The following is a 22,736-nucleotide window of genomic DNA, read 5'->3' as shown; positions in this document are numbered from 1 at the left end:
TTGATTGAGTGTGGTTGGTAAACGAGGGGTATCACATCTATCTTGATTGTAAAGATGTATGCAATTGATTTGCAATAGACCCTCACTTATGATGGTAAGTCATTCTGGAAACACTGGAAAATACTGTAATGTGAACCCAATAGTGCAGTATGTTTTGGTAATACGTTCCAAAACCTTGGAAGTTGAAGTATTTGCCACAGAACTAAGCTATTTCCCTCTATAAAAGCTGCTTACTGCACTCTAAGGGCAGTGGTTATCAGGTTTACACAATCCTGCAATTATAAAACCCAAATTGCAAGGCTGTGTCCTTCCCTCAGTACACCCTGCTACTGGTTGAGACACACCAGCTATCAGCTATATAGCAGTACCTTGCACTTTTGTCTGGTTAGTGACCAGAGCATCAATGAAAGTCAAAAACGGCTGACTGTCAAAGCATAGTCTCATTTGGCTTGCAAATTTATTTTGGCCAGTGAAAAAATGTAAATAACTACGTAGCACATGTGAATGCGTACAAAACCTAAATAAAAGAAAAATAAACATAAGACCATTGTTGAATGTCATGGAAGGTTGGATGAAAGAGAAAAACAGATGGACAAGATTTGAAATATGGTTATAATTGAAAACAACTGAAAAAGCAAAGTGATGAAGGGCAAATGGACGAAAATCAAGGTATTATTGTATCCTGCTCTCCACACCCACAGCCATAAAATTCTGCTGTTGGCTGAGATGCTATTAAACGCTTTTATTTGCCTCACAGGTTGGCATATCTATCACCTGTTGGAAGCAATAGTGAGCTGATTGTAAAGCCAATAACTTATCGTATAGTGAATCTTGTTTTACAACAGAGAATGTATTGTAAAGTGATTTGATTGGAAAGTGGGAGATCTGCTGTATTGATACAATTGCAATAGATTATGCAATTCGTAATCCTAGATGAGGGGACAGCTAAGTTAAATATTGGGAAAATGTGATGTTAAAATTTCTTCAGGGTTGATAGCAGCTTATAAAATTTTGCTTAGTGCAAAGGGAGCAGATAGTCTATGAAAGCTACTTGCTACGTTACTACTGTAGAATGGAACATCCATCTTCAGCGGGAGAGGGCTCTTGCCTTGCAATTCTGTTTGTGAGCCTCCCAGAGGCATCTGAAAGACCACTGTTTGGAATAGGATGCTGGACTATGTAGCCCTTCTCTAATCCAGCAGGGCCCCGCCAACATTTTTTTTTAGTTGGTTAAGTATAATAGTGCCTACTCTTAGATGCACATGCTAATTTTGCCTGAGTGATTTCTTCTGGGAGATCTAGAGTGGAGAATTCCCATAAGGGATGTAGATTTTAGTGCTCAAATCTGTTAACAGCTGCTAGACTGACTGGTTAAATACTGGCAATCCAAGAGAGGCTTCCCAGTCGATGAATGGAGGAGGAGACATTACACTAATGGCAAAACTCCCTCTTCCATACATAAAACTGCGGGAAAGTCATATGACAAAGACCGATTTTCTTTCAAATTAGACCTCTCCTACCTGGAATGGGGATTTTAATATCAACAGTCTTTTAGTATTTACAGTTTTCTTTAAAGTAGTTTTTTGTTGTTGTTTTTTGCTTAAATGTGTGGTCTGGTTTGTTCTCTTCTGAAGCTTGTGACTTGCTTTGTAACTTCGTGCAGGAGTAGTCATTGCCTCAGGAGATACACTAGAGGGGCAATGTATGTTATTTGGGTGAAACTTGTGATTCCATTAGCAACTTTTTTTCCTCCATAAGGAGCCCCCACATGTGCTTTGTCTGCTGTTCAAACAATAAAATTGCTGACCTGTCTCTTCAGAGACTGTCCCTCTCATGATTTTTTTCCCCTCTCTCTCCTCTCCCCCTTCTGTCGTTGGTATAGCTGATCATCTGTGAAACCTCTTTCACAGGAGTCTGCAAAAGAGTCTGAAGTATCCATATGAAATGACAACCCCAAAAACACTGTGACAACCCCAAGGACAGGTTGAACAGGCTGGCCATGGAATTGAGGGTAAGGTGCCATCCTGCATGCTGAGCCATTGTTTGCCAAGCTTTTCTTCAACTGTCTTTCTGCACAAATGTGAATTGCCTTTTTCAAATTTGGTAAATAAATCATTACAAAAATATTTGACTTTTATCAGTGCAGAACTGCTAAGAACTAACAAGTATTCAAGTCACCCAAATTGTCTTAGTAGGACTACACTTGACTTGAATTTCGGTGTTTAGACTTAATTTGTGCAATTAGAGTATTTTGCCCTTCGCCTTCCCATGGAACAACTTATTAACTGTTGCATAAATCTGTTGTGTGTTCTTAACATTTTGAAAAATTATTGTGAATACTAGCAGTGTAATCTTTTAATAATTATTTTTATAAGCCACATTGGGCACTTAGTTGAAAGGGTAGAGCAGTGGTTCTTACACATTTAGCAACGGGACCCACTTTCTAGAATGAGAATCTGTCAGAACCCACCAGAAGTGATGTCATGACCAGAAGTGACATGGTCAAGCAGGAAAAGTTTTAACAATCCTAGGCTACAATCCTACCCACACTTACCCAGGAGTAAGTTCCATTTACTGTCATTGTTAAAAGAATATAAATAGTAGCTTGTTAAAAGTACAGGTCTGTAACATTTCCCCAAATGCAGTCACATACCATGGTAGCATCAAGTCTATTATATTAAAAATAAAATCCTGAAATGAATGGGGACCCACCTGAAATTGGCTTTTGACTCACCTAGTGGGTCCTGACCCACAGTTTGAGAAACACTGCGGTAGAGTATAAATGTAATGCATTGTTAAAACAACATGGTGGTCTCTGCATGGTGGGTTCTATGGACCTTGTATAGATCCAAAAAAGCAGTTTTTAAGGGTTGTGAAATGTTAGGCCAGGAGCCGTGGCTCCCTGGGAAGCCGTGGAAACCAGCCAGGGAAGCCGTTGAATCCTCACAAAAAACCTGCTGCCCTATGGATTGTATAGGATTGTAGCCCTAATGGGGAACCGTGGCCAATGGGTCAAGAAAGCCACCAGTCAAAAAAGTTTGGCATCTATAAGGCAATTATTAAGTGTCAACAGTATGTGTGGTACTGAACAGTGCAGGCATTGTTCTCTTTTGTCCATGGTATGGACAAAACGGATTGGGCAAAGCAGGCAGGGAAAGTTTGGGTAGAATGGAGAGCTTTTAAATTGGAGACTGGTAATGGTTGGAGATTTTGTTGGTAATGGTTGGAGACTGACCCAAACTGCACATTATGCAGATTGAAGTGGTAGGATTCTGAATGTATGATCATACTCATTTACTCCATGCAGTGAGTTTTGGCCTGGGTGATGGAGAAGAATAATGAGCATGACGAAAAGCTTGAAGGCACAGGAATGAATGAGCTGGATGGACTGTGAATTTATCAGAAAAGTGAATGAGGAAAAGACTAATGAGAACTGAGAAGAGGAAGCGGTGGTGGTGAGGGAGAGTCTGTGGTATGGAAGCTAAAGATTCTTCAAATCAAGCGAGAAGTGATAAGGAATAGGCAGAGGATGGACTGTAAAAGGGAAAGAGAATGTAGCATTCTATACCAGGGGTGTCCAAACTTTTTGGCAGGAGGGCCACATCATCTCTCTGACACTGTGTTGGGGGGCCTGGAAAAAAAATTAATTTACATTTCAAATTTGAATAAATTTACATAAATGAATACATTAGAGATAGAACTTACATGAATTAATGAAGGTCTTGCAATAGCTCATGGCCTATAAAAGGCCTTGCACAAAGCAAGGTCAGCCTGTCCTTTGCTGCCACTGCTGCATCACAGATGTGAAACAGCAAGCAGTGGAGGGAGCCCTCATCCCACAGCTCACGTGAGAGGTCGAACAGTTGGCCGTCACGCTGAGAGCAGTTGCATCAGGCCAGCATGGGCTCCAGCAAGTCTCCAGAGGGCCAGAGGCTCATTGGAGACTGGAAGCTCCCTGAGGGCCAGATTGGGAGTCCTCAAGGGCCGCAAGTGGCCCCAGGCCTGGGGTTTGGGCACCCCTGTTGTATACTAAGAGTTGGATGGAGATCTTAACAGCAAGCACAAAGATCCACAAACTTGGAAATGCAGCAATGAGGGAAGCAGTAAGGCTTGATTAGAATGAGGGGGAGAGTACTACTGCTTTTCTTTGTGCAGGTTTTTTCTTTCTTTTCTGAAACACACTTCTTATTGAAAACGAATATCTTGTTCTAATAGAAAAAGAACATTGCAACAGCCATAAGAAAAAAATTGAAATATCAAACAATCTGCTGGGTAAATGACCAGAGAAGGACATTAGGGATGGAGATTAAACACAGAATTATCTACAAATCATATGGTGCGTTAAATCTGTGCAGAGCTGAATGAAAATACAGTAAAGGTGCTTAAGAGAAACACATGAATCTGTGACTGACTCCTAACATTTGTGCTAAGGGGCTATACACATTACTATTGTTGTGGGGTGTTTTTCTTTTCTATGTTTATCAAAATAATTACATTCTGAAAAGCAGATGGTAAGAAATAAGTCTTGACCTAGATAGATTTTTTGATTGCTTGCTTCTGATGTCTAGACATGACCTTTGCTTCCTATGTCTTTCCCATTCAATTCCTTGAGGTGTGCCAGATTCCCTGTAAAACATAGCGTGATGTGGACCTCTGTTTCCATTAATTTCTGAGCTCATGCTTGTTGGTTTAGTACAGGGGTGTCCAAAGTTTTTGGCAGGAGGACCACATCATCTCTCTGACACCATGTCAGGGGCCCGGGGGGGGGGGGGAAGAATTAATTTACATTTCAAATTTGAATAAATTTACATAAATGAATATATTAAAGATTAACTTATATGAATGAATAAAGGTCTTGCAATAGCTCAAGGCCTATAAAAGGCTTTGCACAAAGCAAGACTGGCCTTTCCTTTGCTGCTGCTACTGCATCACAGACGTGAAACAACAGGCAGTGGAGGGAGCCCTCATCCCACAGCTCACTCGAGAGGCCAAACAGTTGCCCTCACGCTGAGAGCAGTTGCGTCGGGCCAGTGTGGGCTCCAACAAATCTCCGGAGGGCCAGAGGCTCATTGGAGGCTAGGGGCTCTCTGAGGGCTGCACAGAGAGGCCTTGAGGGCCACAAGTGGCCCCAGGGCCAGTGTTTGGGCACCCCTGGTTTAGTAGATCAAGTTTCCCTTGTTTTAGGAAGGGCCTAGTTCCTCCTTGTTGGAGGTCCTGCTACTGGAATAACAGCAGGCTGGCGTCACCAAATGGCTGTCCTCTGTGGTTGTTTACTTTGACATTGTGTCTTTTGTTACTAGTTTTGGTAGGAAGGAAGGAAGGAAGCTGCCTGCTCTCTCTCCTATGCATCTGTGGAATGACCATGTAGAAGAGTCCAGATGTTTTACCCAGGGGGAGGAAGCAGGAGGGATGCCCCTGACCTCGAAGCTAAATACAGGAACCTTCTTGGCTTGCAGGTTTCAACCCCCAGATGCGTGCTAGTCCTCAAAGATGGACAGTTCAGCTCAGCAGGCAGAACATATTCAAATACCCTCCAAGTTTTATCATTGATTTCACTGTGGCTATTGCAACAGTGGTACAGTGGATACTCTGTGTGGTTAAAAGTCCTAAGAATTTTTGCATTTAAGAGAGAATTCCCATCAACATGATTCAGAATGAGAAAAGTTCAACAAGTAAGAGGGGAGGAGAGGGCAGAAAGGAATAGTAACGTGCAACATCTGTGTGTGCACTGTAGTCGGCGAAAGCATCACTTGTTGACCATCCGTCATTCTGCCCAGAGAGTCAGCTTCTGTCCTGCAGTGAAGATGGCTAATTGTGAGCTACCAATCTCTGTCTTCCCTCCCTTCCTATCTAGCACCTGCTGCCCAGAGGTGGTACTCGCACACTTGTGGCTGGCCTGAGAAATGATACTTTGCACTGTGTAATGACTCCAACCACTGCATGCCAGATGCCATTTCTAAACTGGCTAGCCATCCATCCGTCCCTCAGCCTTCCCAGTTCAGAGGCATGGTGGAGGCTCCTGTGTTATCACAAAGGACCTGGTGATAGTGGAGAGCCTCCCTTTAGCCCCTAGAGGTGCAGCGTGTGATAGTTGGCTGGCTATCTTGAGCACTGAGCGTATAGCGGCGGTGCCTTTTTATGAGGAGTCATCCAGGAAGCACATTTCCAGCTTAGTTCAAGACCCCTGAAAATTGTGCACTATTTCTGAGCTACATGCAGGCCCTCAACTTTTCCATCTTTGAAGGAAAGGACACTCCAGGAGTTTTGTGATAGCCTAGCGATCCCTGGGATGTGTCTGTCTTCAGCAGTAAGTTGGGGCTGGGGAGAAGTCTAAATCAGCACTGAAATCTTTCGAAGATGGCTCCACTCTTTGGATTCCTCTCCAGTTGACCATCAGCCCCCTTTCCAAAAAGGAAGATGTTGCCCCAAGGGATTATCCTTTATTCCAGAAGCCTCTAGTTTATCCCCTCTGTTGAAGCAAAGAGGATCACTGATCAAGGAGTTCTGGGTGAGAAACTGTCTGCGTGTCTGGCTGCCTTACTCCCACTTCAAAACAAGCAGAAGCAATGTTAGTCAATGTTTCAGGTGATTGCCCTGAGAACACTTTTTCAAGGGGAGATGGTGGTTCATTTATAGTTATTGTAATAATAACAATAATAATAACTTTATTTTTACACCGCCTTTCTCCCCGAAGGGACTCAAGGCGGCTTACAACAGGTTAAAACAGGTTAAAAACATAATTTAAAAACAGATGAAAGCATATTAACACATATCATAAAAACAGTAGTCAGATAAAAAGTAGTAAAAAGGTAAAAAAAGCATAGAGCAGCAAGTCATAAAAGAATCAGGCCTGTAAAAAATTAAAAGATGTTGAAAAGATGTTAAAAAGACCGAGAACTCAGAAGGCTTGTTTAAACAGAAGGGTCTTCAGGCCTCGCCTTCAATTGTACTTGAAATTATGATGTTAAGTAGCTGCAACAGGAGTCATTATGAGCTGTCCTGGCTACATTCTGAAGTCTTTGGCAAGCTGGAATTCATGTGAAGCCCAGTATGCTATTGTGTCTGCCTGCTTCAGAACTCATTAGCAGTGAGGAGTCCACCTACCACACCTTTGAAAAGAACACATAGGCCATGGCTACAGAGTAAGGAACTGCATCCCAGAGAGCAGTTTCCTAGGCAAAGATCTTGACTTCCCCCCAGAAGATTCCATTGCTGAAGTAATCCTTGTTTGAACAGGAAGCATATGGAACAGGCTGAAGGGTGGTGGGTCTATTTAACCCTTTGTATGTGTCAAAGTTCCTTAGTATTTTAAAACTGGACGAAGTTCAAAGAAGAGCTAGGGAAATGGGGTTGAAGACTGGAAGGCAAAGACTGATAAGAGGTTAAGGTCTCCTAGATCTGTGGCTTGTAAATATGGTTGCATTGAAGACCCTCCTCCCCATTCTGGTTTGCTTGTTCCCTGGGAATCCCAACTTCAAAGGCTTTGGCACTTAAAACTCAATTTTATCCTTATAGTTATGATCTAGTGTGATACATATACTTGAGTGAGAACTGTGTTCCTAGCTAAGAGCTTCTACTGTGGTCCTTTGGTGCTGTGGAAGAGGCAAGCTGCTTTTTAGTTTAAATGTTAAAAAATTAAACTGATATGTGTCTTGCCTCTTTACCATCTGGAGGTTACCTCAAGCAAATTCTCAGCTTTTCAGTGTTATTTTTTCCCCCTGCTATGTTTATTCTGAGACCAATTGGAAGTTTAAAGGCCCGTTTGATTAACAGATGTTTGGTAGTCATTTCACTCTTTTTTTCTGTCTTTGTGTTTTTGGGTCAGCAATCCTTATATAGTTTCATAATGATGATCAAAGACCATCACTGGTCTACTCTGATCACAGGCATTTCCTTTGACATATACTGTTGATGGAGGAAGAAGCAAGGAGTCTGCATGTCTCTGATCCTTTTCGTAGAGTGAGAGTTTGAAGGAGAGAGAGAAACTTCTTGTCCAATCTACTTCCCAATGGCAGAATCATGTCACCACTCATGTTCCCAACAGATGAACCTTCATGGTCCAGACCATAATGAGTTGCAGTTGCAGAGAGAGCAGGCATACTGTAGGTGAGCATACTGTAGGAGAGTGCTCACAGAACTATTGTCTCATTTCTTTGAGTAATCTCAAGATAAGTTACAAGACTGGTGCAGTTGTGTTTCTCAATTCCTTAAGGGATGAGTAGCACTCCATGTCTTCATTTATTCCCTTCTTCTCCAACTTGAATCCCATCCTGCCTTGCCTTTGCATTGCACCTGTATTATAGTTGACTAAGTTTAACTGTTAAACCAGAATGTGAAAAGGTTTAGAAGCTCACTTGCAAACCATGGTTAGTGCTCAGTTTGGGTAGCTACACCAGGTCTCTCCAAACCCTGGCTCGTGGGCTGGATTAGGGCTTTGGGAGAATCCTCCCCCCATAATAATAATAATAATAATAATAATAATAATAATAATAATAATAATGGTATTTATATACCGCCTTTCTTGGTCATCAGATTTCTCCTCAGACTTTAATTCAAGGCGGTTTACATAGGCAGGCTATCCCAATAGGGATTTTTACAGTTGAAGAAGGTTCTGTCTTTCAAGAACCACAACATTTCAGGTGGATCTTTTATGATCTGTTATCACTTTCTGGCCTCCATTTCCTCCCACACAGGCTGACAGCGGCCAAAGAGCAGGTGGAATAACTCGGCATAACTCGGCTAGGCTTGTCAGCTGCTTCAAGGTCTCGCTGTTCACGGTGCTGGTGGCCTGGCGACCTTCAGATGTTATCTTCAGGCAAACGGAGGCTCTACCCTCTAGACCAGACCTCCTGCCCATGAGTGGTGCTTACCATTCTGGCACACCGTGGCTCTACTTTTGTCTGAATCAGGACAATGCAACATTCTGGGCAGTCTTGTATGTCTAGAAATTGAGGTGCAGTGCCTGCTGGGGCATTATACCATAGGCACAACTGCCTAGAGTGTTGCGTCATCCTGATCTGTGCAAAAGAAGAGCTGCAGTGTGCCGGAACAGTAAATGCGGTTCGCGCCGAGGAAGGCGTTCCCAGTGCGCAGAGGTCTCTGATTTGGAGGTGGCTGCTTTACACCATGATAAACACTGACAAGAGAAAGGAGGGAAAACTTGCACATGCTGTGGAGGAAAAGTGCATGTACATGGATCACTCCCAGATTCTTCACTCTTGATGAGCAATCAGGCAACATCAAGTCTACACTGTGCCACAGTGTTGGGGAAGGGAAAAAGATCTCAATTTTGATATGGGGATAAATATAAGTATCAGTAGAAATGTACAAGTATGGACTATCCCTTTCAAATCAGCACTGGTCACTGTACAGAAATATAGAAATGGCAGCATCATTCCCCACCCCCAAATCACAAAGTGTGCATTTTTTAATTGGACCGGAAGGAAATGGGAATAGCTATTTTCAATGGAAATGTGAATATGTATGTATGGTGGGCCACTGTGAGATACAGGAAGCTGGACTAGATGGACCTGTGGCCTGATCCAGCTAGGCTGTTCTTATGTTCTTATGTACAGAAGTAGCTAACATGGGCAATTTAAAAACAAACAAAAAAATGTGTAGTTGGATCCTCTTGTGGTGTTCTGAGCTGTTCCGTGAGCTGTTCCGTGTGGTGCGGGGCCTCCTCCATCAGGCCCCCCCAGTAGACCAGGAGGAATACACGGTCAGCCGCTGTGACGTGTTTGCACAACATTTTGCAGATAAAATCGATTGTATTCGTCACAACTTGGATGCCACATTGACAGTGTCTGACGATGTCCCCTTGGCAACTGCATGTCCTGTGTTGTGGGATTCTTTTCAGCTTGTACAGCCTGAGGATGTGGACAGACTCCTTTGGAGTGTGAGGCCATCTGCCTGCCTGCTCGACCCTTGCCCAGCCTGGTTGATAAGAGCTGCCCGGGGTGGGCTGGCTGAGTGGACAGGGAGGGTGGTCAACTCTTCCTTGATGGAGGGGACGTTACCACTCACTTTGAAACGGGCGGTGGTTCGCCCCCTCCTGAAGAAGCCCTCCCTGGATTCCACTGTGTTGGATAACTACCGGCCAGTCTCCAACATCCTGTTTCTGGGCAAGGTAATTGAGCGGGTGGTGGCGTCCCAACTCCAGAGGGTCTTGGATGAAGCGGATTATCTGGATCCTTTTCAATCTGGCTTCAGGCCGGGCTTTGGGACGGAAACCGCCTTGGTCGCCTTGGTGGATGACCTACGCCGGGGACTGGACAGGGGGAGTGCGTCCCTGTTGGTCCTGCTGGACCTCTCGGCGGCTTTCAATACCATCGACCATGGTATCCTTCTGGGCCGATTGGCCGAGTTGGGAGCTGGAGGCACTGTTTTGCGGTGGTTCCGCTCCTACTTGGAGGGTCGGTCCCAGATGGTGGTGCTGGGGGATGCCTGTTCGACATCCTGGCCCTTGAGATGCGGGGTGCCACAGGGCTCAATTCTGTCCCCCATGCTATTTAACATCTACATGAAACCGCTGGGAGAGGTCATCCGGGGGTTTGGAGTGGGGTGCCATCAATATGCTGATGACACCCAGCTCTATCTCTCCTTTCCTCCAGACTCCAGGGTGGCGGTTGAGGACCTGGAGCGCTGTCTGGAGGCAGTGAGGATCTGGATGGGGGCTAACAAGCTGAAATTAAATCCAGATAAGACAGAGGCTCTCCTGGTTAGGAAATCCTCGATGCAGGTGCTGGACTATCGGCTTGCGCTGAATGGGGTTGCACTCCCTCTGAAGGAGCAGGTCTGCAGCTTGGGGGTCCACCTGGACTCGCAGCTGCTCCTGGATTCCCAGGTGGCGGCTGCGGCTAGGGGGGCCTTCGCTCAGCTTTGGCTGGTGCGCCAGCTGCGGCCGTACTTGGATCGTGCAGACCTGGCCACGGTGATCCATGCCTCGGTGACATCGAGATTAGATTACTGTAACGCACTCTATGTGGGGCTGCCCTTGAAGACGGTTCGGAAACTGCAACTAGTGCAGAATGCGGCGGCCCGTGTGGTTACTGGAGGTAGGCGGTTCGACCCTGTCAGTCCGCTTCTCCAGCGGCTGCACTGGCTGCCCATTCGTTTCCGGGCCCAATTCAAGATGCTGGTATTGACCTTTAAAGCCCTATACTGCTCTGGACCAGGGTATCTTAGAGATCGCCTGTTCCCGTACAATCCGGCTCGCCCTCTCAGGTCATCAGAGAAGGCCTTTTTACAAGTGCCGCCGCCTAGGGAGGTATGTGGGGCGGCTGCAAGAAATAGGGCCTTCTCAGTAGTGGCACCAACGCTATGGAACTCCCTTCCCCTTGACTTAAGAATGGCTCCCTCTCTTGAGACCTTTCGGCAAGGCCTGAAGACCCTTCTGTTTAAACAGGCCTTCTGAGTTCTTGGCCTTTTAACATCTTTTTAACATCTTTTAATATTTTTTTTTTACAGGCCTGATTCTTTTATGACTTGCTGCTGCTCTATGCTCTTTTTACCTATTTTTACTCTGACTGCTGTTTTTAGTATGTGTTAATATGTTTTTATTTGTTTTTTAAATTGTTTTTAATATGTTGTAAGCCGCCTTGAGTCCCTTCGGGGAGAAAGGCGGGGTAGAAATAAAGTTATTATTATTATTATTATTCTGAAAGTTTGTCAGGAAAGGAAGTACCTGAATCTTATTAATGGATATGAGCAGAGTGTGAAACTTTGGCATAGGACCAAATTGAATAAAATGGAGCAGGAAGTGATCCGAATGCTGGGGAAGTGAGAGATTCTGAGAGCGCTGAAATAAGAGGAAAAGGAAATGGCATTGTCTCCTCTCTTTCACTATTCTCCAGGGTGTCACACAATACACTCTCTCACATCCACAGGATATCCAATCGTAGATCCTCTGGGATTCATTTCAAGCACCTTCGTTCTCTGTTTTTGTTTTTAAATGCCCTGTTTCCTATTCTCCTGGAATAGTATTAGAGTGCAGGCCTGGCAACGTAGAGTGTACCCAGGCAAAAAAGTCCGTCCCCCCCCAACCAGGTGCAGTGTGTTTAGGTGATAAACCTGAGGCAAGGAACTGTGAGTTCTTCATTTGCATACAGTGGCTGGTATACCTTAGGTGGTTTGAAAAGTGATTAATGATAATGATTCTCTGTCATATGTCTCTGTCTTCCACTTTGTGGAAAAAGCTGGAAGGCAAACAGACAGGGTAGCCCCACTAGTTTGGCAGCAATTCTTTTAAAGCCTTTTTTTTATAGTTCTATTCCTCCAAAGAGCATGGGGGGATTTTTTTTCTGATGAATTATTTTTAAGAATATCTATGTATTGCTTTTCAACCTAAAGTAGTTCACAAAACGATTTATGTAGAATAAATAAATGATTCCATGTCCTCAAAGGGCTCACAGGCTTAAAAAAAAAAAAAAGATGCAAGAGATGCCATCCTGGGTTGAGGAGGGAGAGTTGTTCTTCCTCCACTAAATATAAGAGGCAAAATAAGAACTTAAGACGAGCCCCGCTGTATCAGGCCAGTGGGTTTGATTCTGTGTCATGTTTGCTGCTTGGAGTTGTTTCTTGACCCAACACTGATGCTGTGAATGCTTCATGGGCAATAGTGTTTAAGAGTGTGTTTTGATCATCTCCATTAGAACTGTGGGGTTGAAATTTTAAGGTTGTGCTTCTCTAAGAGATGGGGACAATCTTACTGCTCCTCTTCCTTACTCCAGCTCTCCTTTTTGACTCACTGAAGCCAAACCTGTTAAAACTAGTCTGCTTTCTACCTGTCCATGGAATCGGAGCTCTTGTGGGAAATTTGTTTAGGTATAGAATGGCCTGGGCACAGGCTAATGTGAATAACTCTGGGTTAGCTAAGGAGGTAAGTGCCTGGAGGGGAGGCTGCCTGGAGCCCTGGCCAAAATGGCCTGAGCTTTCAAAAGGAAGAGCAGGATAGTAGTATAGCAAGCAGATGCCCAAATTGTTCTGTTGATTCTTTTTCTGGGGCCTGCTGTGACAATCAGGTTGCAAGATGATGAGCCACACAGTGCTCCCCTTCACAATGCATAACAACTGAAGTTGAACTTATTGGTTGTTTGCTGTCAGCTCAAATTGAAAAATGCAGCCCCTCAAGTTGCTTGTAGCCTGACAGTGGATCCTGATGACTTGGGCTTGCCTTAACCCCCTTCCCCCATTACGATTGCCCTTAAGGAAGTTTTAAGAATTTGGGTGAACTTGTATGCTGTGGTGGGGGTCTCCCTATCCTGCTGTTTACATGCAGAGTGCCACAGAGCCAGCCAGTCACAGCTAAAAGTGATGCCAATCATGCCAATAACACCACAGAGCCAGGAGCTGTCAGAGTCCACCAAAGATCAGTCCATGTTCAGTCATGATCTGCATTTGGCTATAACTTAGTTGTCAGCCTGAAGCTAATATCTATAGAAACACTGACATGTGTTCTTAATATGACTTTTTCTCCCCCCCCCCTTTTCAACTCAAACAGTTGACAGGAACCAGCTTGGGACCCACACTAGTTCTATATGGCTGAGCAGCTGACTTCCCATGCAGGAGATTTCTTGTAATTGGAAAGGCAGGAGCGGATCTCAGCCTTCCAGAGACTGAAGTTGACTGCCTGCAATCTCCATTGGGAAGAGGGTGGAGAAATTCTTCATCCTGCCACACTTGAGACAGAAGGATAAGAAGTTTCCATATATTTGCATTCAAAGTGGTGCTTATCAGGAATGGAAACGTGGCTGGGAAATTAAAACCTGACTGAGAGCTGTTCATTTTCCTCCTTGGGAAATGCAGCTCTACTTTTTGACATGTATTTAAGTGAACCTGGAGATGATCAGACCTTGGAGTGCTGTTTGGAATCTTGAATTTGTGCTAGTGGACTCGGGATTGAGGAGGCTTCTCAGCTTTAGTAATTCACCAGCAGAGTCTCTTGCTTCCCATGAATAATTATTTGCTTGCTGGAGGAGAGCTGAGGACCTCTGTGTCTACCCCAACCCTGACTCAGTGGCCTGCTTCTCCCCCTTCCTCCCCCTTGGGAAGGAGGGTGGAAGTTTTTCACTTGATGAAGTTGTTTCTCCTTGGCAGGGAGGGGAAACTGCCAGACTTAATGAGCCGCAATGACAAGCCGTGTCTGCTTAGATCAGCATCACGAATGCATCTCTGCTTCTGTTGTGCCATTTTTATCTTTGGTGGGCTAGTTCCTTTTCAGGCTGCTCCTGATTAGTCTGCCCTGGGATTTTCCTCGCTGTGCAGGGACAGAGTACCAAAGGTAGCAGACAACTGCTATGACAGCCAGAGAATCTTGACACACATTCCCCTCCTGTGATTCTTCTTCAGAAGCCCTGCTGGTGGGAAAGACCTTCCCCTGCGCTCTGTCTCTCCCTTCCCCTCTCCCAAGGCTATCTGCACATAATGCACATTTTAAGAGACTTTTTCCCCAGAAGTCCCCAACATGCAAGTCACAATTAAGGAAACCCTGAGGTGATGCTATTGGAAGGTGGTTAAGAATGTGCCCTGAGGAAACAGGAGAGAGCTGAAGGGGAACTTGGGCAAAAAAACACGTTTTGACCTGCAGGTTGTGAGATCTCTGCTATCAGCCCCTTCCATCTTTCAGGCTCATGGATTTCATAGAATCATGGAGTTGGAAGGGGACCCATTGGTCTTGCTACGGCCTCTGTATTAAATACTGAACTGCTTCACTCTTTGACCCAGTTCTCACAGATCTGGTAAACCTGTCTGGGTTGCAATACTTTATTTAGCAGGTAGGGGCTCACGTGACAGACTTGTCCCCTCAGAAAGAATTCCTGCATGTAGCAAACTAGCATGATAAGAAAGTTAAGCCTAGGCCCTGTTTCCTCAGGATCTAATTCTGTGTGCAGGAAGGCCCTTTTCCCTTTTTTTTTTTTTGTATGGAGGAGTATTCTGTCTTTTGAGCCCTTGTCAGCAGCGGTGCAGCACAGACATGGATTGACCACCTTGGGGTGGGGGGGGCAACTGGGCCTGAGTCTGAATTGGGCAGAGGTCCTGCTGATGACAGCACTCCGGTTCAGGAAATCTCTTCCTTTCTGACCAAGGATGGATGCCTTCTTCCAGTGTTGTAGGACCTTTTCATTCAGGCAAATGCCTAAGATGAGCAAGTGGAGCTGGCCTTGACTCTTTCATTCTTTTGTGACTCTAAAAAAGTGTTTTTCTTGCTCGTTTTCAAAAGTTGTAACCCATCCTTAGCCTTTGGGTGGACTAAATTGCCACGTATAAATAAGCGATACAATTTGTGCCAACCCTCAAGTCTCTCTGTAAAAAAAAAAAAAAATTGCAATCTGCCGGCTCTCTGTCAGAGTCTGTACTTCTGCTGCTGTCCCTTGAACCTGTCAAATATGCACAGACCTGGTGATTGCAACTCAGGCAGCATTAGTGCTTGCATGTCTTCTGCTTTACTCTGTTTGTCTGATTAAAAAAAAATTAGAAAAGGCATTCATATGAGGAAGGTCCTTAACAGTTTGCCATTATGACTTTTTGCTGTTTTTTTTCTTAATCGGCTCCTGTTTGAAAATTCTGTATTTTTAGTCCTAATCTCTTTTTTAATCATTCCAATTGGTAACAGGTGCATTCACACTTATCTTTTTATCTCCCAGTAATTGCATCCTGATTCAGGAACCATTTCTGTGTTGTGTTCTTGACCCTGGTGTGTGCATTACTCCTAGGTGCAACTTTAATTCCCCTTATATTTGAATTTCTCCTTCACTGCACTTTGGAAGTGGCTGTCTCTGGGAAACCATGGAAATATGGGAAATTTCTGTGCATTGATGAAGGAAACATTAACGATTGGAAGGATAAAAGTAGTTTTCCTAATCTACGAATATTGTCACCTCCATTTTTAATGCTACTGGAGATGTGTAAGCAATAATGCTGCCATTCTCCTGAATGGCCTTTGCCCCTCCTCTTTCCTCGGGTTGTTCAAAGTCATGGCAAGATATTCCAGGTAACTGGATCTAATGTAACTGCAACTGAGTGTGAGCTATTAAGTGGAATATTGCCACACCTGGATTCTACCTCTCCAGTTCTGGAAGGTGCAATTTGTCTTGGAGCCAGAACAAATGTTCAGTTATTCTGCATTGGAATTTTAGAGATTTTGCCCTTGTCTGCTGTTGATTTGGTATTTTATTGCAATTTTTAAAAGTTGTTTTTATGTTTATGATGTAGTGTTTATATGACTTATTTGTAAGCTGCTGTAGGTACCCTTTGAGGAGAAAAATGGAATAAAAATCTTGTAAATAAATAAATCTGAAGTGACCCTGTGTCAGCAGGGATGCGGGGAGAGAGAATAAAACAAGCATTTTGAAGATGGTGTTAAAAATGAGGATGATGAGAACTGCTGTCCCTGCAGGACCACTTTCAAGAGCAACTAGAAGGATTTGTAATCCATGCTAAAGAATGCAGATAGGATAATGATGACCATCTTAGGCGAACCTGTTGCACAAAGAAGAATTTGATGCGTCCTAGTACTTAACTGCCTGTTAGTTGTGGTTGACATTCACACTCCCTGGAAATTCTGCTTCCATGTATCATTTGTGTGAAATAGTACCCCAATTAGGGTAAAGTCAGTCATTGATTCTCAGCGAATCTGTTTCTTTTGCCCATGGCTCTTCTACAATTACAGTTGCTGAATGCTCATAGCACCTGCTGTTAGGACCAGAAGCTTTGCTTTCTACTTTCTTGTTAATCTTCATAAGCATGAACAATTTTTTTCCACTGCTTATGTGAGGTCTCTTGGTGATCTGCTGGGGCCCTGCTCTGCAGGATCAAGGATATTCTTCTGCTTCCCTCCCCAGCTCAAACTTTGCAACTGGAAAAGGTGACAAGAACTTCTTGGCTTGGCTCTGTGCTGCTGAGGTGTCCCGAGTGTCTCAACAGTGCAGCAGCAAAGAAACCCCTGCCACAGTTTCCAGCTGGAGAACTGAAAAGAGTGTTCTGTGTGTGGCTGGCTGTGTGCCATGGAGGTGCTTGGGCACCTCAGCAATGCAGTGGGCCACAGCCCTCCTCCCCACTATGTATGCTACAACAGACAAATGGGGCTATCCCTCAAGAGGAGGCACCTATGGCTCAGCATGACTGCGAGCCCAATCCTAAGCCTGTTTACTCAGAAATAAACCTCATTATAGTCAATAGAGCTTACTCCCAGGCAAGTGTGGACAGGTTTGCAGCCTGTAGCAAAAGGATCTCCCTTTGGTGTATTTCTATAGACTGTTGGCGTGTTTTGATTCTACTTGGTTACGAAGGGGGCATGCTGAATTTGGAGGAGGAGGCTCTATCTACTGAATTTGCACTTTGAATTTCTGTGAATCTGCACAAGGCGTTTCACATCACTTTAGGGAAAAGGGAATAAATTTCTATCATCTTCTCCCTGTTCCCAGTTACCTTGTGAATGGAGAGTAAAAGATTATTATTCCCAGCAACAACAAAAAAAGTGGTGATTTTAAAATATTTATAAACAACTTTGGGACTTTCAAAATGCCAAAAAAAAAAAGGAGCGTCCCTCTTCCCACACACAATTCCTGTACTTGTTAAAGACCACAGGGACCTGCAGCTCCCCAAACAATAACACATCAAAGGAGTAGCTTTGGGGCCATGGAACTCGGTCTGCCCCATCCAGATGATGATTGCCAAGATCTCACAGCTTTTCTGAGCCAGAGTCGATGCTGGGGGAACAGATTGTCAATTTGGCTGGCTTTGCTGAGTTTATTTCAAATGTACCCATAACCTGGAAATCTTTCTCGCTCCAGAATAATCCAAGGGCAGCCTGCTGTATATCCTGCATACCAATAAAAAATACACTTGGCAGTTCTTTGAGTGTTAAAGCTTTCCTCCAATATTTTGGTAAACTAATGTTTATTGGAAGGAACAGCAGGACAGAGAGACCAGGAGAAGGGGGAACCAGAGAAAACAATGCTATCAGTTCTCTAAGGTAGGCTAGTGTTGGCTAGCAGAGCATGGCAAATTGGCTTATTCCATTTTGATGAGTTTTTGTCTTTTGTTGTGCTGTCTTACAAAACTGTTTTTCCCTAAAACTTGGGAGTCAATACCAAATATGCTGTTCCAACATTTGGTTGGAAAGCTTTATCTACACTTTGGAGGTGTGAAAACTCCATTTACATTTAAGGAGTAAATGAGTCTCTTTTCATATGTGTAGCAGTGGATCAATGGGGTGAGTGATTACATAGATCAGTGAAAAATGTAGCCTTTCTGGCATGTGGGAATATGGCCTCCTGTCCTCAGTCCTATGAATCACATTACTGGTCTGGCCCTTTGCTCTACCGGCAGGCACCTAGCAACATGTGTATCTCCTGCACACCTTAAATTAAAGGAAATAACAAAAAATAAAATATTGACCATGTAACAGAAGGTGTGCCCTAATCATCTTATCCAGTTGTCTGCTCAATGGGGGTGAAGTCCATTTTGCAGTACCAGTAAAACCAGGGCATAGTTTTGGTGCTGCACTGTCTTTGCAAGCAGAACCACAAAACCTCAGAGAAGAATAATCTGCAGCAAAATGTGCATTGTCAGCCAAATTCGAATTAGCATGTTGTGGCTGGAAGATTTGACATGTTGCACGCTGTAGCTGGAGAGAGTATAAATCTGTTAAGAAGAGCTTAAGATCACTGTGTTTACAGCTCTTGATGGTGATCCAGGAGATTGTATCTACAACTGCAGGTTTCTTATTATCTGCACGGAATGGAGAAGGAGCCTGCTAGTTTAGGGAGTGTTTTGCCTTGCAAGAGAATTCCCATGCGACTTGTTTTTTGATCTGTGGCATTTACTTTGCATAGATGCTTAGCGAAGACAAACATTTGTTCATATGACGTTTATAGTGAGCTTGGACCATTGATCCACTTAGCCGAATTTTCCACTTCCTAAGGTCTCGAGCAGTGGCTTTTCACAGTCTTGCTACCTAAGATCCTTTTCATTCAGTATTGTGGGAATTCAACCTGGAAGAGTCTGTATACCAATTGGTTGCTCAGCTATTGAGTGCTGGATCCTCCCAACCGGGAAAATGCAGGATTTTGATGCGGGTGCCCATACCTAACTAATCTTTCACAAGTAAGTATCGTGGGATAGTTTGTATCCAGCTAGTATTGGAGAGATCCATGTTCTGGCATATCTGGGTGGCGTTGGGCTACTCACATGGAGGAGGAACTGTGTACACTACCCTGAGCACCTCACAGGAACCGTATGGTATACCTGTCATAAAATAGACACTTATGATCAGTTCAGCACCTAACATATTCTCATGTGTTAAACTGTACCAGTATTAATATTTATATACTGCTTTTCAATAAAAAATAATTCACAAAGCTGTCTACATAGATAAAGTAGTGGTAGTAGAGACAGGAATATATGTGTTGATTGCTTCCCCATATTGAAAAAGTTTCAGCATGTGGAAAGCTAGCACTATAGAGCAGGGGTCTCCAAACCCTGGCCCGGGGGTCAGATGTGGCCAAAGGAGACCTCTATCCGGCCTGCAGCCAGCCTCTGATCTCCTGAGAGCCTCTGGCCCAGTTGACCAAACACAACCAGAGTTGTGCCTGTGTGGTGGGGGAATGGGGGTGCATTTTAGTATGTGTGCTTTATTTCTTGGGCTGTGTTGGTGCTTGGAGAAATCCTAGACATTTGAACCTATCCATTTCAGTTATTCATCTAAGTTCCATCTCTAATGTATTTATTTAAATTTTATATTTAATTTTTTTTTCCGGCCCTCGACACTGCCAGATAATTGATGCGGCCCTTTGGCCGAAAAGTTGAGACCCCTACTCTAGAGGAATGGGTAGGCTGCCATTGTATTCCCTGATTTGCTAGTTTTGTCTGTATAGGTTTTTTTTTAATGGTGGAGGCATTCAAACATGGCATGCTTGCAGCTTAAATAATTCTGAATTGCAAATTTCTCTGTCACCACAACTGTGGGAGCCAGTTACTTCGCATGCAAGAAAATTGGAGATGGGATGGGGAGAACTTAGGGGCACTTACTGCTAAGGGGTACTTCATCCACTCAGTTTATCCGCCTTCGTATAGTTGGATGAGTTGAGTCATGAAGGACGGTCTCTGTGACCCAATCCTTGCCCTGTTATTTCTTTGGTGGTATGGCTGCTGGGCTTGTTTCCAACCCGGCACGCTGAGGCACAGCCTTTCTTGCAGGAAGACTCCAGTCAGTGTACTTCTAAGTGAGTGTCATTTTTATTTGTATGTTAAACAGGAGGCAATCCCCTGGAGACTGGCATTCCCTGCTGTGGAGTGGTTGAACAATGAAGGAACTTGTGCCCATGATGACAACACCCTGTAGGCCAGAGTCTAAAAACAGAATGAGGTACAGTGTGGCGGTACTGGGGATTGCTGGGCCCAACTGGACTGTGGTTTGCTTTGTAGGACAGAACTGGCAAGTTTGGCTTTATTCTTCTGTCTGCAGTGACTACCTTGTTTCTGTAGATTGCTTTGAAACTGTGTAAAAATATGCACAGTATCCTCAAGGAACATGGCAGCTGGAAACAGCAGCTACAGTGCATAAGAAGAACCTGGGCCAGGGTGCTGCTCTGCCCAGCAATTTGAATAACAGTCTCTTTGTTGGCAAGCATATATTGACCTCTGACCTCAAGGACTCCTTGAGGATATCTCAGTACAGTACTCTGCCTGGACCCTCACTTTATGACAGTGCCTGCATCTCCCTGAAGAAAGGCTCTTGCCTTTCCTTGGAGGGCAATGCAATGTAGACTGCAAAGACTGCTCTGGTCCTCACATATCACTGCAATGGACAGGTGAAGAGGACCAGTGACAGGAGATGTCCCCAGCCCTCTACCTTAATGATGTAAATTGCAAGAGATTTTAAAAGCTCGCAGTACAGATAGCAACTTTTGGGTGTCATTGTCCCACTGCCCTACCGTAGTTCCAATTTTAAACACTACCTGAGAAAAATCTCCAGGTAACTGTGTCATAACAGTTTCTATTTGGTGGGGGTCCTGGTCTTTGGGCTACTTAAGGCAGTAATTGACTGAACCTTCTTTGCCCTGCCATACTGAAAAACGTTTGTCTTGGGACTGGTTCACACATGCATGGTTCATATGACTGCAATGTCAAGTGATGGCTTGCATGACTGAATAGACCATCACTGATGGAAACTTTCCTGTCTCCTTGCATGTTGCCTCAGGTGCGTTGCTTTTCAGCAAAGTTTATTTGCCTGCCCAGGCAATCCATCAAGAAGTGCATTTGAGTCAGGCCTTTGGTGGTGTATGTTCAGACTGCATCCAACCATCCTGGAAGCAGGAGATCAGCAACTACTAGTTTCCACTCAAGTCTGGGCTCTGATGAGCACCCCTTCTGGTGGCATTAGGGTTATAAAAGCTTCCTTTCAAATTATGTATCTGTTTTCAAATTATGTAGCTGTTTTGTACACAATTCTTGTGTCCTGCACTTATCTGTTTGAAATGGTACCTACTTGAAATTTGAAATCCTTTTTCTTCTTTTCCTGAAGAAGCCTTGAAGCTTGGTTCCCAAGAGGTCCCCACTCTTCTTGAGTTCAAAAGATTCTGCTTCTTTGAGGCCAGGTTGTGGTCTGCTCAAAGGAGAGCGTGTTGCAGTGAAAGAAGGCAAGGGAAAAGAACACGGCTCACAAAGTGAAAAGAGAAGCATGCCTTTGGGTAGGGAAGTGAGCTGCGTGCAGCATTTCAGATTTTAAGTCTGCTGTGCTGCATGGGGCTTTATGGTTAAGCACTTAATGTGTTGCTGTGGGAGGTGTTACAAGAGATAAATGCTCCTCCTTGCTTTTGAGCTGAGATTGTCAGCTGGCTGGGCTCCAGCAGCCCATCTGCCCTGGAGTGTTTTATAATGTGGTTATATTAGGAAGGACAAGAGGCGTGCAATGAAAGCACAGAACCAAAAGTCCAAATCCCATTGTGCTGTTTGTTCTGCCACCTGGAGGCAGCTCCTGTCAGTGCGAGTTTAAACTTGAGTGGTATTGGTCTACAAAGAGGGGCTGGAACACAGTGAACTTGCATGGCTGCCAGGAGCTGTCCTTGGTCTCTGATTTGTCCTTTGATCTTGCCATGTTTTTACATGCCAGTGATTGACATTGGCAAATGTCAGGCTCTGGCAGGCAGTTGGATGCTGGGACCTGGCTGTCCAAGTGGATCAGAAACAAACACATAGTCCTCATCAGGTAGGGATTGAGCTCCAGAAAAGCAAATAAGTGCAAAAGGACCAGGACAGTGTCAAAGTCAGTATGGGGTTAAATCCAGGATAGCCAGGGTGGGGGAAGGGAGCAGGTACTTATGTAGTGTCCTCATGCAAGAGAGGAGTACCCTGAAGTAAACATACTGTGGAACAGACTTTGAGGCCAAGATTTTATAGAACCTGGTGAGCAGGGATTGGCCCTTGGATGGCTCAGCTGACTGAGTGTTCAGGCCTAGGTGGTGTCTTTAAGATGCCAGAACTCAGGCTGGCAGTGGAAAAGAGTGTTGGTGGCACAAGTGGAAAGTTGCCTGACCCTGACTGCTGGGAACTGACGTTCAATATCCCGTCTGGGACATTGCAGCCTGTTGTGGCTGCACTGGTATTAGTGTTTCCAGTAAAGAAGGATGGGCATTGGTGTGGGTTTCTGAGCAGGCTAAAATCATGCACTTGGGAAGTTCTGGTTGATCTTGGCTACCCCTCACATTTTGCCCTGTGTGTTCAGAGATGTGGTC

The 22,736-nt window shown here is 44.4% G+C and overlaps 1 protein-coding gene across 6 annotated transcripts in view; it reads left to right on the top strand.

The window, feature by feature from the left end:
- The window catches only part of EXTL3 (exostosin like glycosyltransferase 3), a 157,088-nt gene that overhangs the window by 69,778 nt on the left and 64,574 nt on the right, over nucleotides 1-22,736 (top strand). For 4 of the 6 annotated variants that reach the window (XM_066626560.1, XM_066626569.1, XM_066626578.1 and 1 more), the window contains exons 2-3: nucleotides 1,883-2,011; nucleotides 20,258-20,368. The gene's annotated coding sequence lies outside the window, so the exon portion shown is untranslated. The remainder of the gene's footprint in view (nucleotides 1-1,882; nucleotides 2,012-20,257; nucleotides 20,369-22,736) is intronic. The other 2 variants (XM_066626592.1, XM_066626600.1) reach the window with 2 other exon arrangements.

This window comes from Tiliqua scincoides, chromosome 1 (assembly GCF_035046505.1).
Source record: "Tiliqua scincoides isolate rTilSci1 chromosome 1, rTilSci1.hap2, whole genome shotgun sequence".
Classification (NCBI taxonomy): domain Eukaryota; kingdom Metazoa; phylum Chordata; class Lepidosauria; order Squamata; family Scincidae; genus Tiliqua; species Tiliqua scincoides.
Note: the sequence above shows the minus strand (reverse complement) of the source record. Positions and strands in the feature narration are given on the sequence as shown.